Here is a 25,612-nt window from a genome sequence, read left to right on the forward strand (position 1 = left end):
TGAGAAGACAAACAGCCAGTCTCACACTTAAATACTCATCACTTTTTAGGCACGGCACTGCTGTTGGTGGAGGTGAGGACTCACGGTGCCAGACACACCACCAGTATATGGAGGGAGGACAAACTCTCCACTGGGAAGACCTTCCCGCCAGTGACTTGAGAAGACACATGATATCACTTAGGAAGATCTGGGTGGGAGGAGAAGGCAGGGTGGGCAGAGAAGCTCAGGCCGTTTGCATCCCAAGTAGGGATGCAGAAGGTCAGACCTGCTGGGGGCGTAAGCAAGTTGCCATTGTTGCTTGAACTGCCCCTGTGAGAAGCGACTGAGAGCTGGGCCTTGCTGACTCACTGGGAGCTCCTCTTCCTTCCTCTGGGACTCAGGCCAAGTCCCTTCTGGACAGGGAGCCAAGACACAGCTGGGCACAACCTGATCCAGGGACCCTGCTCTTTCTGCCTCCATCTGCTATCAGCTTTGGTGGAGGTGGCCATTGCCAGCCTCAAGAGGATGCCATGCGCCCATCAGCTGCCCCTTGCTTTCTGATGGCAACCCTTCCTGGTGGGCTGGCTGGCCAGGTATCCCTCTCCAGCACTGCGGGAAGGGTCTCCTCAGCAACACTGTGGATACAGCTCATGGGGGCAGCAGGTTCACCAGGACCCTTGGTGGCGGGATGGTTGCCATCATGGCTAGCTGGTGACCAGAGGGAGCAAAGGTCACCCTCTCTCCCCACAGTCACATTTGCATTGGCACCCACTCCTTCCCCACATTATCTGGAGCCAAGTCATGTGAGTGAGGTGGTGTCCGAGCCTGGCTCCAGCAGGCAGTGTACCTGCTGGGCCCATCGGGACACTGTGGGAAGGGCTAATGTTGTCGTAGGACCTGTTCTGCTCAAGCTGAGGCTTCCTGGCCAAGGGAGCCAGTCTGGGCTCCCACCCTTCTGCTGGACCCCAGTGCTGCACAAGTTTGGGGGGATTCTCCTCCAAGGAGAGTAAGAAGGGTAAGCGTGATCTCTTCTCTCTGGTGACCAGTGACAGAACTCATGGGAATGTCAGGAAGATGTGCCAGGAAAGGTTTAGTTTGAATGTTAGGAAAAGGTTCTTCCCCCAGAGGGTGGTGAAGCACTGGAACAGGTTCCCCAGGGTGGTGCCACAGCCCCAAGCCTGACAGTGTTCAGGAAGAGACTGGACAAGCCCTTAGACACGTGGTGTGAACTGTGGGGTTGCCATATGCAGGAACAGGAGTTGGACTCGATGATCCTTGTGGGTCCCTTCCAACTCAGGACGTTCTATGATTCTATGAAAACCAACTCTCCAAGGCAAGCCCACCTCTCCATGGGCTACTTAGGGTAAACACGGGGTGTAAGGGTGTAAATGAACAGTAACGCAAAGCACAATTCCCTCTTCCCACCCTGGTGCTATGGCTCTGCCCTGAGACGAAACAGAACAGGAGCAGCCCAGCACCTTGCTCCCTCCTACACAGCCCCTGCCAGCAGCTGAGGGGCAAGCCCCAGCACTGGGTCGGCAGAAGAGGCTTGGCATGCAGCATGCCAGATGACAGTAGCCATGGAGGCATCCAGCTGGCAATGACTGGATATGTGGGGGCCAAGGATGGGCATGGAGGGGGAGCTCGAGCCAGATTTGGAGCAGGGTGCTTCACAAATGACAGCACCCTCGCGAGGCAGTGTGTGTGGGCCTACACCATTGCCAGCCCTGCCGCTGATGGCCGATGGCAGCATGATAAAACCATGTGGCCCTGTCAACAGAGGAGGATGCACTGGAGAGAGAAAAGAGGCAGAGACATGGGAGTCTTCCGACTGCAGAAAGCCAGGCGGCTGCTTGGAGGCTCTTCCCTTCCCTAGCTGCTGCAAGAGGGCTTTGCACAAACTCCAGTGGTTGCATGCTGCCTTAAAAGTCAGCAGTTGTATTTGTTCATTATGAGGGGTTATACATTTGTCATTCTTCTAATTCGCCTGGTTTGTGAGCCCTTGGGGTGCATTCTGTTAGTATTCAGTTTTCTCTGCAACCACAAGGGCTGGAACATCACTTTATTCTTATTACTTCTCATGAAAATTGAGATCACCCCTCAATCTCTGGGCTTGGGGAATGAGATCTCAAGTAGCCCTCCAAATGCCATGAGGCTCGTGAATGAATCACTAACACTAACTCTTCCTGCCACAGGTCAGGACACAACATTCAGACAGCGATCTGCACCATTTCATTACTGCTATTCACATATCGTTTGAGTTCTAAGGTCACTGTCAAGCTATCACCATTAATATTAACTCCCCAGGTAGCTCCCCTCCTTGCTTTTCATGCTCTTTCCCCGGTCTGTGTCTAGCTATTGAACTTCTGCTTCTTGGGTACCTCGGGGTGTGAATGTGCTTCTGTGAGACAGAAGGGATGACAAAATTACACATCTCCTTTTTCCCTTGCCTCTCAGACTCCTGTGGGTCACTGGCCTGCCTGGTTGTGCTAAAAACTGCTCCTGCTGCTGGTAGTCTGAAGCTTTTCTGATGACACATTTCTGGGAAAGCCTGCAACTGGGTTCTGCTCTTCAAGGAGGCACGAGGGGAGATGGTTGCTGGTCCTTTGCTCCCCAAAGTTTGCTCTCTGGCCATAGTGGGCTGCAGGACAGCAGGGGGTCTTAATATGCTTGGATGGTAAAGTAGCAGGGATCATATCACAAGAACTAAAGAAAGAAAATGTTACACTCGAAGGAAAATACAAAGTTCTTTCTCAACAGTCTATGCAACTTTTTCATGAATATATATATATATATGCACACAGCCTGGCCAGGCGATCACAATGTATCCCACGCCTGAGACTATTTACTGCACAGTTCCCTCTTTTCTGCCCCAGTGTAGAGCTAATACATGAGCCAAAAAACACATAATCAAATGTTAATTTTGGAAGTGCTATCTCCAGTAAGTAAATGAAACTGTGAATTATATGAGAGAAAGCAAATACAAGGTTGCAAATACAACAGGTAGAATACTGTAATTTGTAGAACATTTACTAATCGACTTTTTCGAACAGGCATCAAACACTCTATAATAGATATATTTCTCATCCTCCCCTACACAAGCGAAAGAAAGCAAACATATTCTGGTTCCTATTAACCCAGACTCTGCCTAATGTAAGTTAATTCAGGAATGCTTAGGATAAGTATAAATAAAAAATTTTAAAAAAAGAGTTTTCTATTTATTTGCATTACTAATGACAGTAAATACTGCTTGAGCCATGGATACCTAATACGTTGCATAAAGAAGGCAAGTACATTTTAAAGTCCTGAACAAAACAGCAAATACTGGAAATATGAGCCAAATTAATAAGGTTTGTGTGAGTATTTAAAAGACTATGGCAAAACCAAGACAAACATAAATAAGCCCAAGAGACAGACTCAGACTTCACTTTTCAGGAAATAAATGCCTAGTTATTAATGAGCAAAAAAATCTCAGTTTCCTAGCTAGAGTTGTGTTCTGATTTAATATCACTCATCTGCACTCCACCATGCTAATTATCAGTGCACACTGACGGGTCTGTAGAGGCTCTGTAGGAATAAATAAGTTTCTGCCAACTTTTCATGCTCTTGGGATGGCCCTTATGTGGAAGGCTTATTAATGTGTACTTTACAAAAGAGAGTACCTCTCAAATTTTACTCCAAGTCCTCACTGATCTTTGCTGGCCTGTCTTGAAGGACAGTAGGACGTGTATCGCCCCTCCCTTGAGCACACTGCAAAGGTGAATTGGCCGTCTAAGCTTTTGCATAATTTTGAAGAGTCAGCATAACTAGAGAACATGGTCTGAACTAGATTTAGCCTTAGTCCCTCAACTCCTCAACTCAACATCTTTTCTCTACTCGCACATAAGTAAGATTGAGGTTTCAGTGTGGGAAACATCTAAATTATGTTTAGCATCTGTTTTGCAATTACTCCAGACAGCCCAGACTCAGGAAGTCATACTGGTTGTCTTCTCCTTCAAATGCAGCCAAGACCATTGATGTCAATCTACTAGCAACCACTATGGGTGAAATATGTGGTACCTGCATATCCTCACACACAGGGAAGAGCTATCTGCAACACATGGGTGGGAGTTCTGTGTCCAGGCATGGCAACTGCTGCCTTTCTTCCTCTCAGCCATCTTAAAAGGTGAGGATTTCTGGACCAGGCATTTGCGCATCTACTGCCTTTGCAAGACACAGTGATGCTGAAGAATCAGAGGTCATACAACCTGATATAATCTCATGTGAAACTCCGTGTGGGAAAGCATAGAAATAGTATCAAGAAACATCAAGCATTTCTCAGCTATACAAGAATACTTGATAACTGGCATAATTTGGTATCACCCAAAACAGATAGAAAATGTCCTTCAGCTGCTCCTCACATGCATTGTTTCATCTTGTATTTCCTTGATTTCTCTTTATTAATTAAAGCTTTCAAGTCTGAACCCTACATAAGCTGTGAAAGGAAGACTCTAACAGCAAACTACTGTAATGAGCAGCTGACACAAAAAATGTCTGGGTATTTCTTTCTTAAATACAAGTACTTAAAAATGTACTTGCTGCTATAATTCTAAATGCAAGTTCCTGGACCAACGGTAATATAAAAAGTTCCAGCATTCACTATCATAAAGAACAGACACATAGTTTGGCCACATAGAAATGTAGACAAGACTATTAACACTGACAATGTTTGGCAAGGGTTTTTTACATATTGTTGCCAGTTCTCTTTTTAGTAAATACTTTTCCTTACTCATTAACATCTTATTTTTTTCTTTCTTATCCATATTAATGTTGCTTCTGGAACAGTCTGGCAATCTGAAGTAGTAAGTGGGAAAAAGCAAGGTAAACATTAATAAATATTATAAAATAGATGCATTACAAGTCTCCTTTCAATCTTGCCAAGTTTTGTACCTTTATGATAATAATTTTAGTAGCGGATGGGTCATCTTCCTGGATTTCACATGACAGTAACATATTCTGATGACATCTCAGAAATGAAGCCTTTAATTTCCAGTAACCAGTGTCTATGTTAATGTAATATGAAGAAAGCAACACACACTGCTTACAGTGGCAGGTGGGAAATGTCTTTCCTGCAAGTCTTGAAGTAGAGTTGTTGCTAATATTATCTGAGGTCAATACTGGACATGAATCTTCTTTATTTAATCTTCCTTTCTCCACATACTTCATCTCATGATATCACCAGCAAAACATTAAAATCTGTTTCTTTATTAAGCCTTTTTATTTTTTAATCGCTTGTACTATGCATAACCTGGCTTCTCATTTGGACTTTCCGTACTAATGATAAAACAACAAAATGTCTTCTCTCTTTAGTTTTTGCTTATACTTCACTGATAAGTTTAAAAACAAAACCCAAACAAGCAAACAAAAAAACCGTCAAAACCCCCACAACAAATTTGTAGAACAATAGGCATAGCAATGCCTCTAAAGTAGGCATAAAGTCATTAGGACAAAGGTGTTTACTTAATCAAATGCAAGGTTACTTGGCCTAGAAACATGAAGTTACAGGAAATACGATTGAAGTAGTTCCCATCATGAGAAGTGTATGCAAGCTAATTTGTCCTTTATACGCAATGTCAGGAACTAAGGACAAAGGACTTTTTTTCTTTTCTAAAGCTTCATCAGACTTAAGAAATGGTTGAAGAAGACCATGAGGTGTACAGTTGTCTAGCATAATTTGCTTGCACTAGGGGTTATCGGGAAAAAACACTGCAGTAGGATTTTAAAAGACTATGGAGGCTATTCTAACCTGGTGATGCTTTTTCTCAAGTTAATTCTGATTAGGGAACAAACTTGACAGCTTCTGTGTGAAATGCATTTATGCACAATCCCTCCTTGTCATCAGCCCAGCTTCCACTTTAGAAATGACACCATTTCCATTCATTTGTACAGCAATCAAATGGAATCATGTTTCCAGGTAGTACACTTATTTTATGTGTATGTATATATGTATATAACAAAATATTCAGGTTTTTTTTTTCATTTTTTCAAACATTTCCATGGTTTAGTGCTTAATCTCTGTAATATAAAAGGTTTAGTAGATCTTTTTAATCTACATTGGCTATCCAAGATCTATCACGTGATTTGCTTTTCAAAAAAAGCTTCAAGAACTTTGAAAGTCAAGAACTTACTGGTCAGCACTACCCACTGCCAAAATATCAGCAGGCAAAAGCACACCAGTACAATGAAAACCATCAGCCACAAACCAGGACACTGGGCACGAACTACATGTAAAGAGAAGGATGCATGAGGAGATATAAATATTGCAACGACCCTCGTTGTATGTTGAGAGATGCTGCAGAAAGTAAAATGCATTTACTGCTTGCGGAGTCAGCACTTCCACACTCCAAAATTGACCTGTTAACACTTGACTATGAGAGACTTGCAAAAACACTGCAATCGAGAACTTTTAATTAGCTTTGCCATATGTCATTGTATTTATATAATCTATTTTTGAGATGAGTTCTACGACATTTCTCCTCATTAATGCAAGCAACTTTTACTTTTTCTCTAATCTGATTTCATGATAATACATATGTAAGCACAAGCTTAAACCTGCATACAGCCACAATCCATTCATACACAGGCTTTTTCCTATCACTTGTCGGACGTCTACAGTTGGTCAAGAAAAATAATCCTCTGTTCTGCGACAAATTCTGACACACTGGGACTTATTTTCTTCTTAAATTAGACAGAAAGCTGTTATACAAAAGCTTTCACCAAAGCATTTATTAAAAGGATGAATTGTAATGCACTGGTGTGTGTTTTGCAGATGCTGAAACATTCTAATAGTTACATTTGGAGAGGATCTGTATTTTCTGAGTAAAGACTGTTCTGATTAAGACCATGCAATTAGCTCTATTAAGTGTTTCCATGGGTTTTTTTTTTGCACTCAGTATCTCCTCTGTATTTGATAACATTTATTATTAAAATTGTGTGCAATTGGATTACATGCAATTGCAACTGAAAGAAAGAACAGGTGAAAGTGTGCGAGATTGCACAGTGTGCACCTTGGTATAGCCGCTCCAGACTTTAACAAGTCACTGTTCTCACTTGCCAGTCTTCTGTTCTTCCTCGGACTATATCATCTGATGCTGTAGGAAGCTGTTTATCTGGACTTAAAATCTAGTTTCAAACAGGCCAGGAATGTCACTTCCATGCTGGAACAGAGACCACATGCGAGGTTGGACACCAGAACCTGGCGGACTGGTGGGCAGTCTTCCAGTCTGAAACTGTGCTCTGCTCACGTCTGCAACAGGCATCACTGCACAATAAAGCAAGCTCTGGTGGAACTGCTTACAGAGATTCCAGATTAAATTTGCAGTCCTGCTTCAAAGCCAAGTCATTGAGCCCTGGATTCATTGCATCCAACAATAATCAGTGAAACAAAAGACAAATGATTGATGTTTGACCTTGCTATAGCTTATTAATCATGATGCTCATAACATCTCTCTTCTGACCATTCACAAAAGAAGCAGTTTCACAAGATATTCAATATGGTGTGTGGAACATACTGGAAAAGGTTACTACTGAAAATCCAGTCACCTGAGTCAGGAATTGCGCACACATCTGGAATATGTTTTCTTTCTAAATCTCTGAGCCTTGGATTCATTAGATCAGACAAAAATCCACATATTATATTCATGAGAGAGTTCAGGAACAACAAAAAGCCTTGGCAAGTACAAGATAGGAAAGACAGATGTTGTCCTCACCTCCACCCATTAGAATCTTACTGCCAGTTCAGCTAACATACTCTGTCTGTTTGCACAGAGCACTTGGATAGTCCATGGTAATCCAAACACAGGCCTGGTGCTGCCACTTATCTGATACCTTCACCTTTTGCCGACAAAAATACAAAGGATGCTTGGAAGCAAAGGAGAGACACTGCTGCAGTCCCACTTTAAAAAAAAGGAATAATCAAGCATCCATCAAAATGATGTTATGAAATCACAGACTAGATGAATTTCTGGAAAAAAACAACAGATGTTTAAGGACTGATCCTGAAGCCCTCTTTGTGTAAGTCATTCTTCTGGCTTCACTAGGACTAGTAATGCGAACAGAGGCCTCACGGGTGAGCCTGAAGGTTTAACATTTTGTGACTTAATGAACAAATTCTGAAACATTATAAACTCCAGTGTAGACTGTGGTACTTCATCATAACTTCTAATATACAGACTGTCATTTCTGAAATGTCAGCAAACACTATTTTTGCCCAGGGTATTTTTATCACCTTCTTTCATCACAGAGTAATATTTGTAACACGAGGCATTTAACTCCAGGACTCCAAGTGCTTCATAAAATAATAAAATATTGCCATTCCACAATCGCAGATAGGGAAACTTCAGTAAGAATTACTAAAAATAGATCTCAGCTTAGCAAACATATAACACCTCCCTCGTGTCAAACTCCGTGTCATATTTGGGACCATCTGAATCTCACACACTGAAATTATCATACTGAGTAGAGTTGAAGAGCCACTAACTTCCAGAAATCAGGCAATGTCCATGAGCACCTGATTTAAAGAGCTGCCATTTCACAATCAATTATTTCACCTGCAGTCTTCATCTGAGAGTGAAGTGCAAATGAATAGTTTAACCCCAAACAAGAGTTAATAAATGAAAACAGGAAAGTCTTTCATCTATGTCACATGCGCTGGCCACCATCAAAGCAATGCAGCAGGCTTGTTCAAATGCAATTATGAAAGCCTCTATCCTGCATTAATTTCAGTGCATGTTCAACGCCTGTGTGACTGCAAGAGGTGTACACCTGGAAGAAGATATGCCTATGTAAAACCACCAAGGAACTGCCACAGGTTTCTGAATGAAAGCAGACCTCAAAATTCACAGGACTGTATCAGAAAGCCTAAGGAATAAAGCAGACAACCAGGTGCTATATAGTGATGAGAACAGTTAGGTTTTTCCTTCTGCATGAGTAGAATGCTGGTAAACTACTTCAAGGCTGAGGCAACACAAGGTTTTATTTACTGCACCAGTAGCTGAACAAATGGGTTTAGGTGGCTGCAGGGCTGGAACAGCACAATGATCAGTTGGGCTCAGAATACATATTCCTGAATGATTATGTCAACCTTAAATCACCAATGCCGAAAACAATACTATTGTATCCTGCAGATTGTATATTGTATATGCATTTTTAAAGAAACTAGCTTTGTATGCTTATTTTAGCACTTCCATCCAGATAAAGAGCTGTAAGCTGAAGTTTGAATAACTATTTTTTCAGTCAATACAATAGACTTTTCTTCCTTTTCATCTTGATAGTATTGTTCATTATGAACTTTGAAAATCTGAAGTTTTTTTCCTCTTCCATCCTTCACTGTTAACTTCTAGGGCTTCAAAATGCCTAGAAAACTGGAAAAACTTGGATATAAAACTCCTTTCCACTTCAGCCCAGGGCTAGGCTGTTGCTTCTACACTGCTTTTCTAGTACAGGACTTTATCAATCTGATAGAGCAGTCAACCTTCCACTTCACTAAAAATATATATATATCTGTGAGTGTTGTTTGGTTTGTTTTGTTTTGTTCAGCAATCTATCAAGCAAAGATTTGTTTGGCAAAACAGGTGGCAAGTTTCTAAAGTGGCCTGCAGCCCAATTGGAAGCGAACTGAGGCTGCATGCCACACCTGCTATGAAGTCCTGCTAGTAGATCAAAAAAATATTGGGAAAGAGTCTTGGTGCCAAAACAGCTGCTCAATACCAGACACCAATCCCATTCTAGGCATGGAATTGTATCCTTTCTGTGTTTACTCTTAATATCTTTGTCATCACGGGTAGCTCCAGCAGTTTGAATGGTGTGTCTTTAAGAATTAGAATGATAGCATCATAGAACAACAGAATTTTTTACGTTGGAAAACACTGGTGTAACTTGAGGCTGTTTCCTCTTGTCCTATTATTTGTTACCTGGGAAAAGAGACTGACACCCAACTCACTACAACCTCCTTTCAGGTAGTTGTAGAGAGCAACAAGGTCTCCCCTTAGACTCCTCCAGGCTAAACAGGTCCAGTTCCCTCAGCTGCTCCTCATCAGACTAGTGCTCCAGAACCTTCACCAGCTTTGCTGCCCTTCTCTGAACTCTCTCCAGCACCTCAATGTCTTTCTTGTAGTGGGAGGCCCAAAACTGAACACAGGATTCGAGGTGCAGCCTCACCAGTGCCAAATATAGGGGGACGATCACTTCTCTAGTCCTGTTGGGCACACTAGTTCTGATACAAGCCAGGATGCTGTTGGCATTCTTGGCCACCTGGGCACACTGCTGGCTCATGTTCAGCTGACTGTCAATCAACACCCCAAGTCCTTTTTCGTCAAGCATCTTTCCAGTCACTCTTCCCTGAGCCTGTAGTATTGCATGGGGTTGTTGTGACCCAAGTGCATGACCCAGCACTTGGCCTTGTTGAACCTCATACAACTGGCCTCAGTCCCTCGATCCAGCTGGTCCAGATCCCTCTGTAGACCCTTCCTATCCTCCAGCAGATCAACACTCCCACCCAACTTGCTGTCATCTGCAAACTTACTGAGGGTGCACTCAATTCTCTTGTCCAGATCATTGATACAGAGATTAAGCAGAACTGGCCGAAATACTGAGCCCTGGGGAACATCTCTCATGACTAGCTGCCAACTGGATTTGATTCCATTCACAACTTTTTCGGCCCAGCCATCCAGCCAGTTTTTTACCCAGCAAAGCGTATGCCCATCCAAGCCATGAGCAGCCAGTTTTTCCAGGAGAATGCTGTGGGAAACAGTGTAAATGGCTTTACTAACATACAGGTGGACAACATTCAAAACCTTTCCCTAGTCCACTAAGTGGATCACCTTGTCATAGAAGGTCAAGCAGGACTTGCCTTTCATAAACCCATGCTGACTGGACCTGATTGCTCGGTTGTCCTGTATGTACCATGTGATAGAACTCAAGATGATCTGCTCCATGACCTTCCTTGGCACTGACGTCAGACTGACAGGCCTGTAGCTCCCTAGATTCTCCTTCCAGCCCTCCTTGTAGTGTCTATTGGAGTAAGTCATCTGTCTAGAACTCAAGGCTTTGCCTGAACATGGTAACTGCCCCAGTACTTTGGTCCTGGTAACTTTATTGAGAAAATTCTTTACATAAAGATACCACTATTTTTTTCTGCTTTATTCAAAAGATTTGACCAGTGTTCTCACAAGAGAGTAAAATTGTGGCTTTTAGCCTACCATTTAGCCAAAACTATAAGATTATACATTACATTTATACTAAATTCGCTAGTTGTTAACTCTAGTGGGTTGATCCACCACATATATATTTGTATGTATAATTCTATATGCCCATTATATATATATATATGCACACAAGTATACATACACAAACACACACATTTTTAGATAATCCCATCCTCAGCCTCTGAGAAAACTTTAAAGTAAAAATAATTCAGGCTTTAAAATACTTTTCTCTAAGATATACTATGTACCAAAGATAAACACATCAGCAAAGTGATGAGAAATGTATAGGAAGGAATGAAGAGACCTTTACAGCCATGGCACTGATGAAATAATTAAATATTAGGGGGCAAAACTGAAAAGTGCACCCAAATTAGCTTCCTTTCCAATGAAACTCTGTTTTTTATGAATGTCTAAGAGCATTAGGGAAATAACACTTGGACAATGGCCATGAACTTAACTTCTGGGTGACCCATCACTTCCCTGTCGTGCCTCTGTGTATGGTGTTTGTGCACGTGCGCACATGTGCGTGCCATGAACGGGTCGCTCACTTGCTGTCTGGAAAGACTGCAGTTATGGGGGATCTTAGCTTCAAATGGAATATTAGCTACTCCAAAGAAATTGTGGGAAAACAGAAGGATGTCTATTGGGTGTGTTACCCCATAAACCTGGCTGGTCCCCTCAAACCAGCAGCCAGGCACAGCAGTCAGCCAAGAGAGGAGGGTGAGGAGGGCATCTGCAGAGGTGCTTTCCGGCAGCTCAGCTTCTTCCTCATGGACCCCCTGGAGCTGGAGATCCTCTCTCCTGCTGCATCAGGCTGACAAGGTCTCAGATTCTCACCTTCATATACATTCAAAATTCTCACCTTCTTATTCAGAGAACACTTAACACATTCAACGTTTATGAGAGTAATTTCCTTACTTGATAGGTTTTGCAAACACCACTTAAGCCATCTTCATTTATAAGGATGGTTTTATTTACTTCCAATTTTATTCCTCTTGATATTTTTGACTGATTTCTCTACATTAGGTAACTGGAATTAAAATGCAAATTGCTAATGCTTTTAAAAAATTCACTACGTTGAGAGTGCTCTCCATTTTTGCACAACATCTTAACAGAAAGTCTTTTGTTTACATTACTTTCCCTTCCTTTTCCTCAGCCACCTTTTACACTGGTTCTTCCATATATACATTGAATATATACATATATAGTATGATATGCTTCTCATGGTATTCCCCAGTTTATGAGCATATGGAATATTGCTCAGATGGGTAATCTTTCTAAGTTCAAAATGAACTTTCCAAGTATGCCCACTGTGTATGTAAAATATGACTTCCTGCCATGATAACCTTTACAGTGTATAGCCTAACATACTTTCCTATAATTGTTTATGATGAATATCTTGATTCATACTTCAGCACACATTATTTTAGTCATTTGCCACAAAACATGACTAATGAAATTAATATGGGTTTGAATGCCACATTATTAAGTCATTCTTGTGTGTGCAAAGATTAACACAGGAGAGAGTCCTTAGTACAACAGCAGTAAACTGCATCCTTATGTTTAAGTATATTTAACGTGCTCTGCTGAACCAGTATGAAGCAAGGATATTGTTACTCTATCCCAATTACGAACTATGAGATCAGTCAAAGAGACTGTTATGGTTTTAGATATATTGCAGTTGGAAAGGTAGCCAAAGCAATGCATTAGAAGAAAAACGTTGTTTCACACCTATGACACACAAAGGTTGGCGTGAATGTTCTTTGTTTATCCCCAAATAAAACAGAACAAAAAGAAACCCTCACATACAGAAAAATCTGTTTCATGAGATGCAAAAGAAAACTAAAGCCAATGCACCTGTGGTTTTATTTTAAATTGTGTTCTTAATCAATGTCTTTCTAAACAAAAGCACAAATCCAAAATTACAGATTTTAAACACTTATTTTAGAAAATTTTCAATTTTTTTTATTCTTTTTCCCTTTTGTAGGAGAACTACCTCACAAATTCAACCTTTACCTTTATTGTGCAACTTGTGGCCCTGCAAATGTGTTTTCTGCTGAATCTAGTATGGAGTAGAAACAGGTTGTGGCCCATTTTTAATTGCAGATATGAAGAAGAAAAGGATCACACACGGCGATCTTTGATGTGCCGACAAGAAAAATCCTGCTGTTTTTCCCTGAAGCAGTATCTCTTCTGAACTAGTGATTACCAACATTATCACTCTTACTAAACCCATGCCCTGCAGCTCTGATATTGACTGTACTTTTCAATGACCTCCCAAATGTCTTTACATACTGTATGCTATGCCTTCAAACATACAGGAGAGGTAAGGGGGCTGATTCTCTTTTATTGTTTCCCCAAACAAACCCATTTCCTTCAAGCTGCTCCCATATCTTTTGTGCCACATCCAGGTTCCCAGAAAAACAGCAGGAAAACTAAGTGTGAACTCAAAACAACTCATTTCCACAGAACAATGTGCCAGACCAAGGAGAGGGAGAGCTAGAGAGGGGAGGGCTGAGGAGAGGGAAAAGACTGAGAGGGAAAGAAGCTGTTTTGATGCTGCCAAGGGACTTAAAGAGAAAAGGAAGGAGGAACTTTTAAGAGGCACACAGAGGAAGAGTTGTGTAACTGTAAATATGCAACAGGCAAGTTGCCAACTATTTCAAAGGATTTGAGGTTTCAAAATCATCGAGAAGGCTCTACTGATTTGCACTCTGGGTTTTGAGCTTTCAGAAACACCTTGATGTGTCAGAGAGCCAGAAACTACCGTATCTTTTTATAGACTACTCCGGCCATACTTGGTCATAATTTCAAGTTGAATCAGTAAGGAATGTAAACAGACACCATTTATGTTTCTCTGCAATCTAATAAAATGAGAGCATGGACTAAATAAAGCAAAATGATACACATTGTTCTCTAAGAAGAGAAAACCAGATCGTGTTGATTTAGTTCCTGGCTGACCTGAGCAATATCCAAAATTCCCAGTAATAAGTTAACTAAGAAAACCAATAGACTAACTCCCATAGGTATAACACATATCACTCATTGAGAAATGTGTCATAAAAGACAGTGATAAATGTCAGCATGCTATTTTAAAATGCTGTTTGCATATTTGGCTTGTCAAGGATATAAAAGCAGAAAGAAGGGAAAAAAAGGAAAACCACACAAATTATTGCAGCTTTGCTGCCCATGACAATTATGCAAGTAAGAAAGAAACATTTATAGAATCAAGACAACAACTGGAATGCTTTTCCCTAAAACAAGAATGTGACCAGCTTTGAAATCTTTGGGTAGGGAAACACTGCTTTTGCAGTGAAAAAATGTAGTTCCTTTCTTTTTTCTGTTGATAAAAGCATGCAAGAACACAGACTTTGCAATCACTTGCAATTAAAACCCACAGTTCAAAACACTACCATGTGTCAGCAAGACCTGGCATTACCATGAAAGGAGGACTCTACAGAGAGGAAGACATGGGGCAATACTCATGTCACGATGTGCTGACTTCCTACTGTGGACTTGAAACTGCCATGATACTGCAGCAAAAAGGACTTTTTAAATGCCTCAGTAGCATTTGCTAAGCAGTGCTAGATTCAAGAAAGAAATGGACTTTGCTGTCTTGGGCACGGAACTAAGGCAAAGCAAGAGACACGAAATGCTTGCAGCTAACACAGGAGGAACGCAAGCAGAGGGCAATAGATATAAAGCACAAGTTAAGTGCATAGTGTGACCAGTGCCACTGTCACAGTTGTGCGGGTTATTATTCAATTTGAATTAGCTATGCAGAAGATAATAAAAAATGAAGGGTTATTATGCAAGGCAGGCAAGAATTGGAGTGGAGGTGAAGACTGAGGAAGTCGGAAGGAAGGGCAAGGAGCTATTCAGCACAGTTTGGAGCAAGCCCAGTTAAAATCATACAAACAAATCCCTGTCAGAGCTCCTTCTACAGCTGCTTTCTGTGGGTCTGCTCTAGCTGATCCCCCTCTCTGTGTCAACATAATGGTGGCAAGGGTGAAACTGGAGGGATCTCTTCACTTTTGGATGCTGTTTGACTGCTCAGGACCATCTCTGGATCTCACAGTGAGAACATGCAGGAGCAAATGCAATGTGCAGTTCTGACAGTGCCACCCTGCACTGTCCTCTCAGCCCCAAACCCTCCTTGCTACAGATACCTGTGCAGGGTGGGAGGGGATATCCCTGCAGACTCCTGCTGGAGCAAATTCCTTAACACAGCACATCGCACAGAAGGGCAGATGGCTCTCACCCCTCATGCCCTATTGCAACATTGGGGCTTGGCTTTTGATAATGTCAGGAGCTGCCAACAGCTGAGGAAAGCCAAAGGCAGCATTCAATAAAAGCACTTGACATGAGAGCAGGAAGGTGGGCTTTGTAGGTTTTATTTTCCCTCTGAGAGCCTGACAGACTGAAGACTGGAATTTGACCACGGAAAGTCTTAAGAGTTTTCTTCTTATGTCATTCAGTTCACCTGGAACACACCCAATTAATGAGGCTTTTGTAGTTGTGGGTGTTCGATACATTTGCAAGTCAAGCAAGTAATTCCGATGTACACATACCTGTAGGCGCCCAGCCTCAGATATCCATGTTTGAACTAGGCATCTGTTCATAGCATGTACTTCTCAAGACTGTAATTCTGTAGCCAGCCAAACACCAACTGATTGCTGAGGATTTCAAACATTATTTTTACCAAACCAAAAATATTTAAAATTGTTCAATGCAAACTAATTTTGCTCCATCAGAGTTAAAAGAAATACATATATGGTTTTACTAAGAGAACATTGACTCTTCTGAATGTCTTTTAAATATACAAAAGCTTTCTGAACTACTTCCTTATAACATACTTCCAGTAACACTGAAATAAAAACCAGATCTTTAGAACCAGCTCTTTTGTAAGAATATGGAAAACAGATCTAAGGCTTCAGGAAGATTTTTGCTTCCTCATGTTGAGTATTTCATCACTGACCAGGCATGTTTTAAAGCTGTTTATCACTGTCTGAAGTTTCAGACTTCAGTTATGACTGTAGAGAAAACATTTGCTAGAAACATTTAAAATTCCTGCCACACCTTCTTGTATTCTGCTTTTTCTACAAATGGGCTTTGTATGTTGAGTACACTAAATATCACGTTTGTCACATGTACAAATATTTTTTTCTTTAATCAGTAATTCAAAAATCCAGTTTTTATGCAGTTTTCAAAGTCTGGAGCTCCTGACTTAGTATTTCTAGTACAATCCCTGAGAATATTTTTCTAACTCTTCCAATATTTTTTAGGTGTCAGTGAAATCATCAGTTCTTGCAAAGAAAACCACTCATTTTAAAACTTGGTAGCTAAAATTTTTGCATTCCACACTGATCTTTTATACGAGCACTTCCATTGAAATAAACAGAACTATTTATAAATAAGAGCTATCGGCCTTTAATTTATAGTTATTTCTCAAAGCACTAAAACAGCTTCAGCACTAACTGAGCTTTGTGGCAGCCTATGAAATTTTAGCAGCTTAGTATAATGTCCCATTTCACTACCAGATTAAAAGTGCAGAGACATTAGTAATGACACCAATTCTGTGCGAAACAGAAAAGCTCTGAAAATCACAATGAAAGTATCTCAGGATGGCAACCTGAAAAACGCAGCTGGTTTTGAAAATGCATCGTGATTTTTTCAAGCCACACTGTGGATATAACTGTAAAGCCAAGCCATCAGCGATCAGATCAAGCATGTGCAGAACCTGGTCTGACTCATTGGTGCTACATAACTCTCTGTTCCCACTGGGCTTGCAACACGGGAAATAAAAAAGGCAAAATGTCCTGTACTTAGCCAGCAACAACAGGAGTAATTAGCAGGCTACTGATTATACAAACAGGAGGGTTTTGGACTTTTTTTTTCTCCTTCATTTTCATTATTCAGAGGGAAATATTTCCCCAAACAAACAAGATACTGAAATTTGAAAAGTCAAAGGACCTTTCTGGTGGAAAGCAGTGTAAGATGTTTGTGTAAAGATGCCGGAGATGGACAATACGAAACAAGCTCTGTCCTTCAGAAACACGTTCAGAAGTTGAGGGCAACTGAGGATTACATAAAGTAGAGAAAAGGCAACCTGAATGAAAAAGAAAACAGAGGAAGAGATGAAGTAGTCCTAAATGAGATCAAAGAAATCAAGAGAAGGAAAGAATACAAGTGATTAAAAAATTGAAGTCTTTGAGACTGGAGAATTCTGCTGGAGCACTAGGAAGGCACTGAGTACAACTAGGTCAACCAGAGAAACAGAAAATCAGAGGCATTCAAGGCTATATTCATGAGGCGTATGATGTGCTGAAGATATCCATAGTGGTTACAATTTATAGGAGCAAGTATCCACCACTTAGTGTTGTAACGCTTCAATATACGGAGACAAATAAAGTTGTGGGTTTTTTTGTTTGGTTGGTTGTTTTTTTTTTTTTTTCTTTTCAGAGCAGTGTACAACACTAACTTTAAAAAAAATATTCATTTTAGTTTAGAGATATGTTTTGAAATTTGATCAGCAAACCCACAGGCTTTAGGAAGCTTAGGAAATAAATCAAAAAGGAATACTAAAACAGAAAGGAGAAAAAAAAAATATACTGAAGGTTAGGGAATTGAGAACATCTGTTGTGAGCTTCTGCATTAGATTTCCTGTCACCTAAAAGAAGACAGAAGCAGGATTTGGTATTTAGCAGACACGTTGGGTAACAGACTGGAACAGAATGCATAGATATCAACATGTTTATACTACAGCAAATACAGAAAAACGCAGTGGCTGGTTGAATACAGTTTTCATGCCAGTTCTATTGAGGCTTTTTATCAGTAGGACAAAGTAGGGAATCACAGCGCAGTCTCTTTCCAAGGCAGCTGAGTTTACAAATTTACACGAACCTCTGATATGCTATGCTAAGCCATTTGTAACATGACCTGCCCTGCAAAGGATATGTGTGATAAGGAGAATGCATTCACATGTATGAACTGAGGACAACTCCTTGTGTGTTATGTCCACCGCTGCACTGGGACCACCGCAGGCACCATGTCCCCCAGAACAGGGAGATGACTCGCTCTGCCATTCCCTAAGTACAAGGAAAGTAGGGAAGTGCTTGCCTTTGCCCTGACACAACTTGCCTGGAAAGAACGGTATTTCCTCGTGTCAGAGGGCAGCACATCCACTCCTCCAGCAGAGGAGATGTCACAGGGGCTGGCAGTGGCCTCTGCGTGGCACCTCTTCCAGGCCATGGCTGAAGGGCACAATATTGCTTGTTGCTTCAGCTCAGGCACATTTAACAAAAGAAGCTCAAGGTCTTTGCACAAAAAAAAAAAAAAAATAGTCTCCTACAGCTGCCCACTGTTCTGTAAAAGCAAATGCAAATGTTTAGCTTGTACTTTGGGATTGGGATTCTCTGTGCATTTGCCTAATTAGCAGGAAAAATCTGGAAACTTTGGTGGTGTTCTGCTTGGGACTTTGCTTGCAAAGCTAAGCTTTTTTGGAAGTTTGGCCCTCTGTTCTTCTTTGCTTGGCCACATTCTCATTTATTTAGAGAAGTCTGGTGATTGTAAATGGTCTCTGAAGTACTGGGGATTACAGTTTATACTCACTGTCATGAAAATTCAGAGCATAATGACTCTGTCTTTCTATTCTCCCAGTGCCGCCTGTATACTAAGTGAATAGTTTCAAAAAGTCCAAAACTTTGTCCTCTTTAGAATATCTCATGACTCAAAGTACTTCCTTGACAGATTTTGTTTTCCCACCTTTCATTTTATTTTTCTCAGCACTGACCGACACTGCTTATTATTGCTTCAGTTGCTTATGCAGTAGTTTGCAATTATTTTGAAACAAATTGCTTTGTTCCTGATTCTGCGCAGCATCTAGTTTTAGTGGCATTATCAAACAGAGAAGTTTAATTTTCAGCATCATCCCGATCCTGTTTGTATTATTTTACCTAAGATTTTAAGAATCAATTCTGAAGTTTTATCAAGCTTCCTTTTTAACAATTGTAGTTGCCAACTTTCCTCATCTTACTGACCCTTAGGTTCCTGTGAACCTAAATTCCAGAGTTAGCTGAAAACTTAAGACTGTTCTTTACCATTTCAGCTAAAAAATTGTGAATTTCAAGCTGTAAAAGGCAGATAAGAAGTTGAACAATATAAGACATTATATTATTCCCTTAAATTCCATTATTTTTAAGCTCATGTCATGATCTCATGAATTCTGAACATTTTTTACTGACAAAAATTATAACATTCCTCATTGTCACTTTAAGTTTATTTTTGTGTCCCTCTACCTTGAAACTTTAATATAGAAACTTTTGCAATGTTTTGCCTTTTCCTATTCAAATTCCTGAATTTCTCCAGGTCCCCAAAGGAAAACAGTGCCTTGGGGCTCATGGACACCCCATTTAACAACTGAACTTTCTCAAGCAACCTACCAGTCCCCTTAAGTGATCCTCTCCAGTGTCATAAAAGCCTTCAAACCCCATAAATTGCAATACTTGTAAAGAAAATTGCTACTAAGGTATATAGAGGTGCATTATCTTTACTTATTCTATTACAAACATTGGATATGTTCAGTTTTTAAAAAATAATCTGAAGTTTTTGCCAGTTACTATACAGAAAATAAATTTCTCCAATAGGTTAGACTGCCAGCTTTATTTCCTTACAACTGCAGAAGCCAGACTTAATATTGGACATATGACAGCAAGAATCCATCTGAATCCCAGCTTACAAACTAGAAATGTGACCAGAAATGTGTTTGACTCATTATTTTTATTGATTAAAAACACACACACAAATTTCAGGTTACTGAGTGTTTATCTGCATCAGACCCTTAGACAAGTTACTTGCTTTGTATGAGAGAAGATCAAGACCTAGCCGTTACCAACACCACATTCAGCCCCCTAAGAAGTAGGTAAGCCATGGTCAGGCAGTGTGTGCAGCTATTCTGCAGGGTCTCTGCCCTGTGGTGGGTTCAGCCCTGTTACATTAAGTGCTCAGAGTTTTAAAGTCAGGACTCAGAAACTGAGTACTTAAAGCAATGCACTTTAGGTCCACCTTCTGGGTTTTAGGCCTTTAGGTTAGATTCTTTAGTACTAGAGAGTCTCTTGTCAATGAAAAATGAAGACTTCAAGTGTTCATATGATGTAAGAAACTGTCCTCTAAGAAAACCGCTAAATATCACAAGACTTCTGATAAAAATTGCGGGAGGTGGCAAGAATTGCATCCTCCAAGAAGCATCTGAGACTGATAGAGTTTGAGGCCAAAAAAACCTCTGTGAAAGAGGAAAACAGCACTGTGAAGGCCCAAGCTCAGAAGAGAAACACACTCGAAATAGAATTTGGTCTCATCTGGGTTCTAAAATGTTAGATTAAGTATGTGGTGAAGATGTGGGGGAAAAAAAAAAAAAGTCAGTCCGAAGACAGCTAAGATTTAACATTCATTCTAATTGGAAAGTATCTGGTCACCATCACAGAGAAAGAATTTGTGCAGGGTGAGTTCAAAGTCAATAATTTACATCTACATTTTATAGATTGAGCTTTACCTCAAAATATTTTTAACATCTATTTAAATGAATTTCTTAAAAAAGGTTTTGTAGTTGTCAAATCTGTAACATGCTTGTCTACCAAGCAGTATTGCAATTTGTAGTTCATTGCTATACTTTTTTGAATGTTTGGACCTAAAGCTTCCCATCCTAAGTAAAAAAAAACAAAATGCAAAAGTACTGTAGGTGTAGCAATGGTCAGTGCCAGTTTTTTGTCTGAAGGTATGTCATTGACACCCTTATGAATAAAAACCTAACACACCACCATCATACAAAAGGTCTGAAGAGTTTAAAAGTGAATGTTTACTACTTTGCAAAAAAACCACACCCTCTATTTCTGTATATTAAAGGTGGGAGGGAAAATATAGGAGAAGTTTTGCAAAACTGCAGTTTTCTAGTGTTTCAGCTGGTGAAAACTACAGGTTGGGAGGAAGGTCAAAGAAAGAAGAGTACAGCAGGGCCACTTTGCCCAGATTCATCTCCTGTGTGATTGCCTTTCTTCAGCTTTCAGTTATATTATTTTACTAAAGAAAGACTTTTCCACGGGGAAAAATAAAAATCTAAATACTTTCAGTTTTCTTTATTCTTTTTCTAGAAAGGTAATACTGAATAATGAGGGTTTTTTTTCACATCAGTCAAAGCAGGTAAGTGACATAACAACACTTCGCGATTGTGAGTAAGTCTCACTGAGCAGAAACAGCAGGAATGCTCAAGCTGATGAGCACCTTGGAAAATCAAGATCCTTATTCAGGGCTCTAAGTAGAGATTTAAAAACCTAACCAAGGGACCTGATTTTTTGTTTTTTGTTTGTTTGTTTGTTTGTTTGTTTTTAATTTAAACCTGGTCCATTTCTACTAAACTTCTCTGCTTTGGCATAAATCATCAATGATTCAGTTGGGATTGTAAAGATTTACTATGCACTTTTCCTGTCTTAGAACCAGTAATTGAATCCGCTTACTTGAATTTCTTTGGCTCTGAGTACATACTGCTGAAGAGTATAACATCCAGCAGTTACATTCCTGTCTACCTTTCATTTCAGCTTTATAATTATAGTGAGAACATTTCCTTAAAACCTGTGAATCCTAAATCAAAGGAAAATTTATTTTTAATTCCACCAGTATTTAAGAAAACCCTAAGAATTGAGCAGGCGAGGTATTAGACTTCTCTGATGATTAAAATAAAACAAAAAAGATAATTAAGAAATTGTCAGAAGCTTGTAGATAGAAGTTTTGTAACAAAAAATATTTTGTCAGATAATTTGTTAGTTTTGCTACATGTTTATAAAGCATATATTACAAAATAAACAGTTTCAGTAAAGACCTTCACTGGAACATTCTCAGGAGAATAACTATTTCTTTACTGATATCACAAACAATGCATATAAGGTTATTCTCACTATACAGGAGCCCCATGATCAGAACAAGGATGCCTTTTTTGCTGTGTATTTATCAGACAAGAACAATTATCTGTCTCTCTGTATCCTTTTCCCTCTATTTTTGCTCCAAATCAGAAGAAATAACATAATTTTCTGATGTTTCTCTAGATGCAAGTTTCCTCACTACTTAACCTGTCTTACGGTGTACATGTGCAGACACCTCTGTCCTCACAGGTGTATAAAATGTGCTGGATTTGTCTTATTAGTTCAATAAAAAGAAAGTGGGGGACACCACCCTGCCACTGCAGAGCCCAGCACAATGAGGCACATTTGCACACTCTTAATCTAAAACATCAGTGGAACAGCTCAGATGCTTTCAGTTCAGCACACGTCTGTACGGTTTGATGGATCACATCTACAACGATCATTCAATGAATACTTGTGCTGCCTGCGACCCTCCACAGAGCTTGCTATTTTTCTTTTGGCTGGGGCAACCCAGCCTGATTCGAAGTTCACTGAAGTCAATGGAGAGACTCAGCACCATCAACAGGATCATGCTGATCCGAAGCCAGGACAGGAAACTCTGAGGAAACATAAGAGCTGTCCTGTTTGTTGCCTTGAATATTTGTTTAGTGTTTTGGAATTTACTGACTAAAGCTGCATGGAAGAAACTCGGCAGCCAGAGACTTTTGCCAAGTTGTGTTATTCTGGTTGTATCAGAACTCCTGAAACACACCCAAAACTCCAGAGAGACGTTTTGTAGTCATGCCATAGCCTCCTTGAAATCACTCCATCCAACCATTCAGGACCACCCTGGACGGGCAGGTCTGCTGCAATCTTGGCTACTAAGGCAAGGTTATACTAAGAACATGATGTGCCCAGTTCTCCTCTCACTTTACATCGATCTTATACTTCTGTAGCCCATTGGATATGGTGGATCCAGTTCTGATTTACTCCAGCTTAGAGAAAGAGGAAAATTCAACAGTTTTACTCTAGAGCCCAAGATAAAACTCCCAAAGCTTGAATTTCTTTGAGTGGCCACCATGATAAATTTCCTTTTGCTGAAACAAGCGTTAGCTGAAGTCGCCATGTCCACCAGTTAATTGACTGGACAGAAGGGTCGTCCCAGGTTTCACATCTCACAAGTGGTTATTTTGTTGACTAAAATTTTCAACAAAAATATACCTTTGGAGCTAAAAAAATACCACATTTAGAAGAGAGCAGACATGAAAAGGGAGCCTACAGATGACCTGGCTGGAATTTGTGTTCATTAAGATGGTTAATACAAATGTTCCTGATTGTTTTTGTTGTTTATGAATCTCGACCTTCAGAACAGCACTGAAATGTGTTGTCTCCTAAAGATGTTCCTTACCGATATGACACACGCTTTGTATTGTTTCACTGAAACAAGCATTAATATCCCAGAGGTAACCCACCCTTCTTTTAACGGCTGGTGACAGGTCCAATGGCTGAGCAAAAATCAGTTGAAGGAAAGGGAAGTCTTGTCGGAAATGAGATTAATCTTGTAACGAGTGTTTAGCCCTGATAACCCATCTGTGCAGAGAACTGCTTTAACTGGAGAGCAATTAACCTTCACCTGACAAGCTCTGTCCAACCGTTACAAACAACATTAAAGGCACAGGATCCTCCTCTTTTTTCCCCCTTTACGTAGACTAAACAATCAGATTCTGAATTCCATGAAAATGGTACATGTAACTGTGCCTTGATGACAAATCACAGGAAAATTTTTTAAAAGGTAACAGTTGTATGGAAATGATGTGAAAAATGTCTCTGGTCACCACTTTAGTGAGTTGATCTGATTAGTAAAAAGCAACAATTTTGAGCACTTCCAAGGGAATACCTTACGCATGAGGGAAGCTGATGTGAATGTGCCAAAGACTAACAATAATAAAAATGTATGCAAGTAGATAAGAGTTGGCTAACCACATCCCAGGAACTTTGCTTTCAGGATGGAGTGTGTATTTCCCCAGTACTCTTGTGAACTCAAAGCCAAGGGGCAACTTCCTAGAACTTTTTCACCCATGGCCTTGTGGAAATCACTTCTCAAAACTGACTTCAGGTTGCAGAACTCATCTGCAGTAAGTGGGCTTTTGGGTCAGCTCCCCACAGGACTGACCCTCTGTTCAACAGCTGGTGCTCCAAGTGATGCATTCATGGTTGTCTCTGCAGGGGTCTGTAAATTCAACCTCAGATTCCAAGCCTTTTAGACCACAATATGAACTTAAACAACTGCCTTTCCCACAGTGGTCTGAGCAGATAACTTAACCATAGGTCTATTCTTCAAGAATGAAAAGGTGCGATACATATAAAGCCACGATAGCAAAGGACTACTCAACTCTATGGGAAAAGGCCAAGATACCAATCTCAGTCATTGTGGCAGAAACCTGGAATGACTCTGAGGGAATCATTGGCAAAACAAAGCACAAAATTTGGGCTGAGCTCCTGAGTAACCTGGGTAAAAGCCTGGCCCCAGTCAAGCCACTGGCCAAATACTTTTGACTTCCTTGTGGCCAATTTCACTTCAAGTTTCGTAAATCCTCATTCATTCTATTAATGTGCCTGAAAGCAATTACCCTGAAGTTACAATTAGCAATTGAGGTTTTCTGCCTTTGTTTACTTTTCTTTTGCTCTAGGTTTCTCTTTTTATTAGCAGAAGTTAAAAAATACAGGTTAGTCATGGTTTTATTTCTTCATACAGTGAGGCAAAATGTATGTTTCAGTCATTTTCATTGAATGCATATGTCACCGTGGATTGCAAGATGTGGCCATGACTCTTTAATATATCCAGAATTTGCTCTGAACTACTTGTTGGAGAAATCCACCTCAAGGGCTAATGAAACATATATTTAACTTGGTGATGCTTACAAATAAGGAAAAGATGCAGGCAAGAAGGACTTGGAGGGAGGTTGCTTGAGGTTCACCTGATGGAATGACAATACATTTTGAAGCATCCTGATTTGCAGTACTGTAAAATGCAGGGCCATTTTTCCTATCATTGCAGAGTAAAACCGTGGTATTACATAGTCCAATGTAATAGCATTAGTCTTAATTTTTTACACAAAGAGATGTGTTGCACTGTGGCTTAAATGTTTAAATATTAACAGGTAGAACATTACCTTTTATATCAAAGAAGAAGGGCTTAGATCTTTTTTCAGTGAAGTAGATATTAACAGATAGGAAGTCCCTACTGAAAGCATTTCCTGTATTGGTAGTCCCTGATTTTGGTGACTTATCTGGGTAGGAAATGAATGCAGGAAGTATCTGTCTACAGACTCTTTATCATCAAGGTAATTGCTGTGGCAGCATTTTACTGTTTATCAAGGTAATAAACATATCGTCTAAAAAAAGATGTTTTTCTACTCTAAAGAATGAGGTTTAAAAAAATCTTACAGGCTTGCATTGCAGCAATGCAAAATCTTACATGTAGAATTAATATGCTGCTAC

General features: G+C 40.3%; 1 protein-coding gene across 4 annotated transcripts in view; it reads right to left on the reverse strand.

The window, feature by feature from the left end:
- The window catches only part of ERG (ETS transcription factor ERG), a 147,307-nt gene that overhangs the window by 34,460 nt on the left and 87,235 nt on the right, over positions 1-25,612 (reverse strand). The gene's annotated exons all lie outside the window — the stretch shown is intronic.

Source organism: Patagioenas fasciata, chromosome 1 (assembly GCF_037038585.1).
Source record: "Patagioenas fasciata isolate bPatFas1 chromosome 1, bPatFas1.hap1, whole genome shotgun sequence".
In the NCBI taxonomy this organism is placed as follows: domain Eukaryota; kingdom Metazoa; phylum Chordata; class Aves; order Columbiformes; family Columbidae; genus Patagioenas; species Patagioenas fasciata.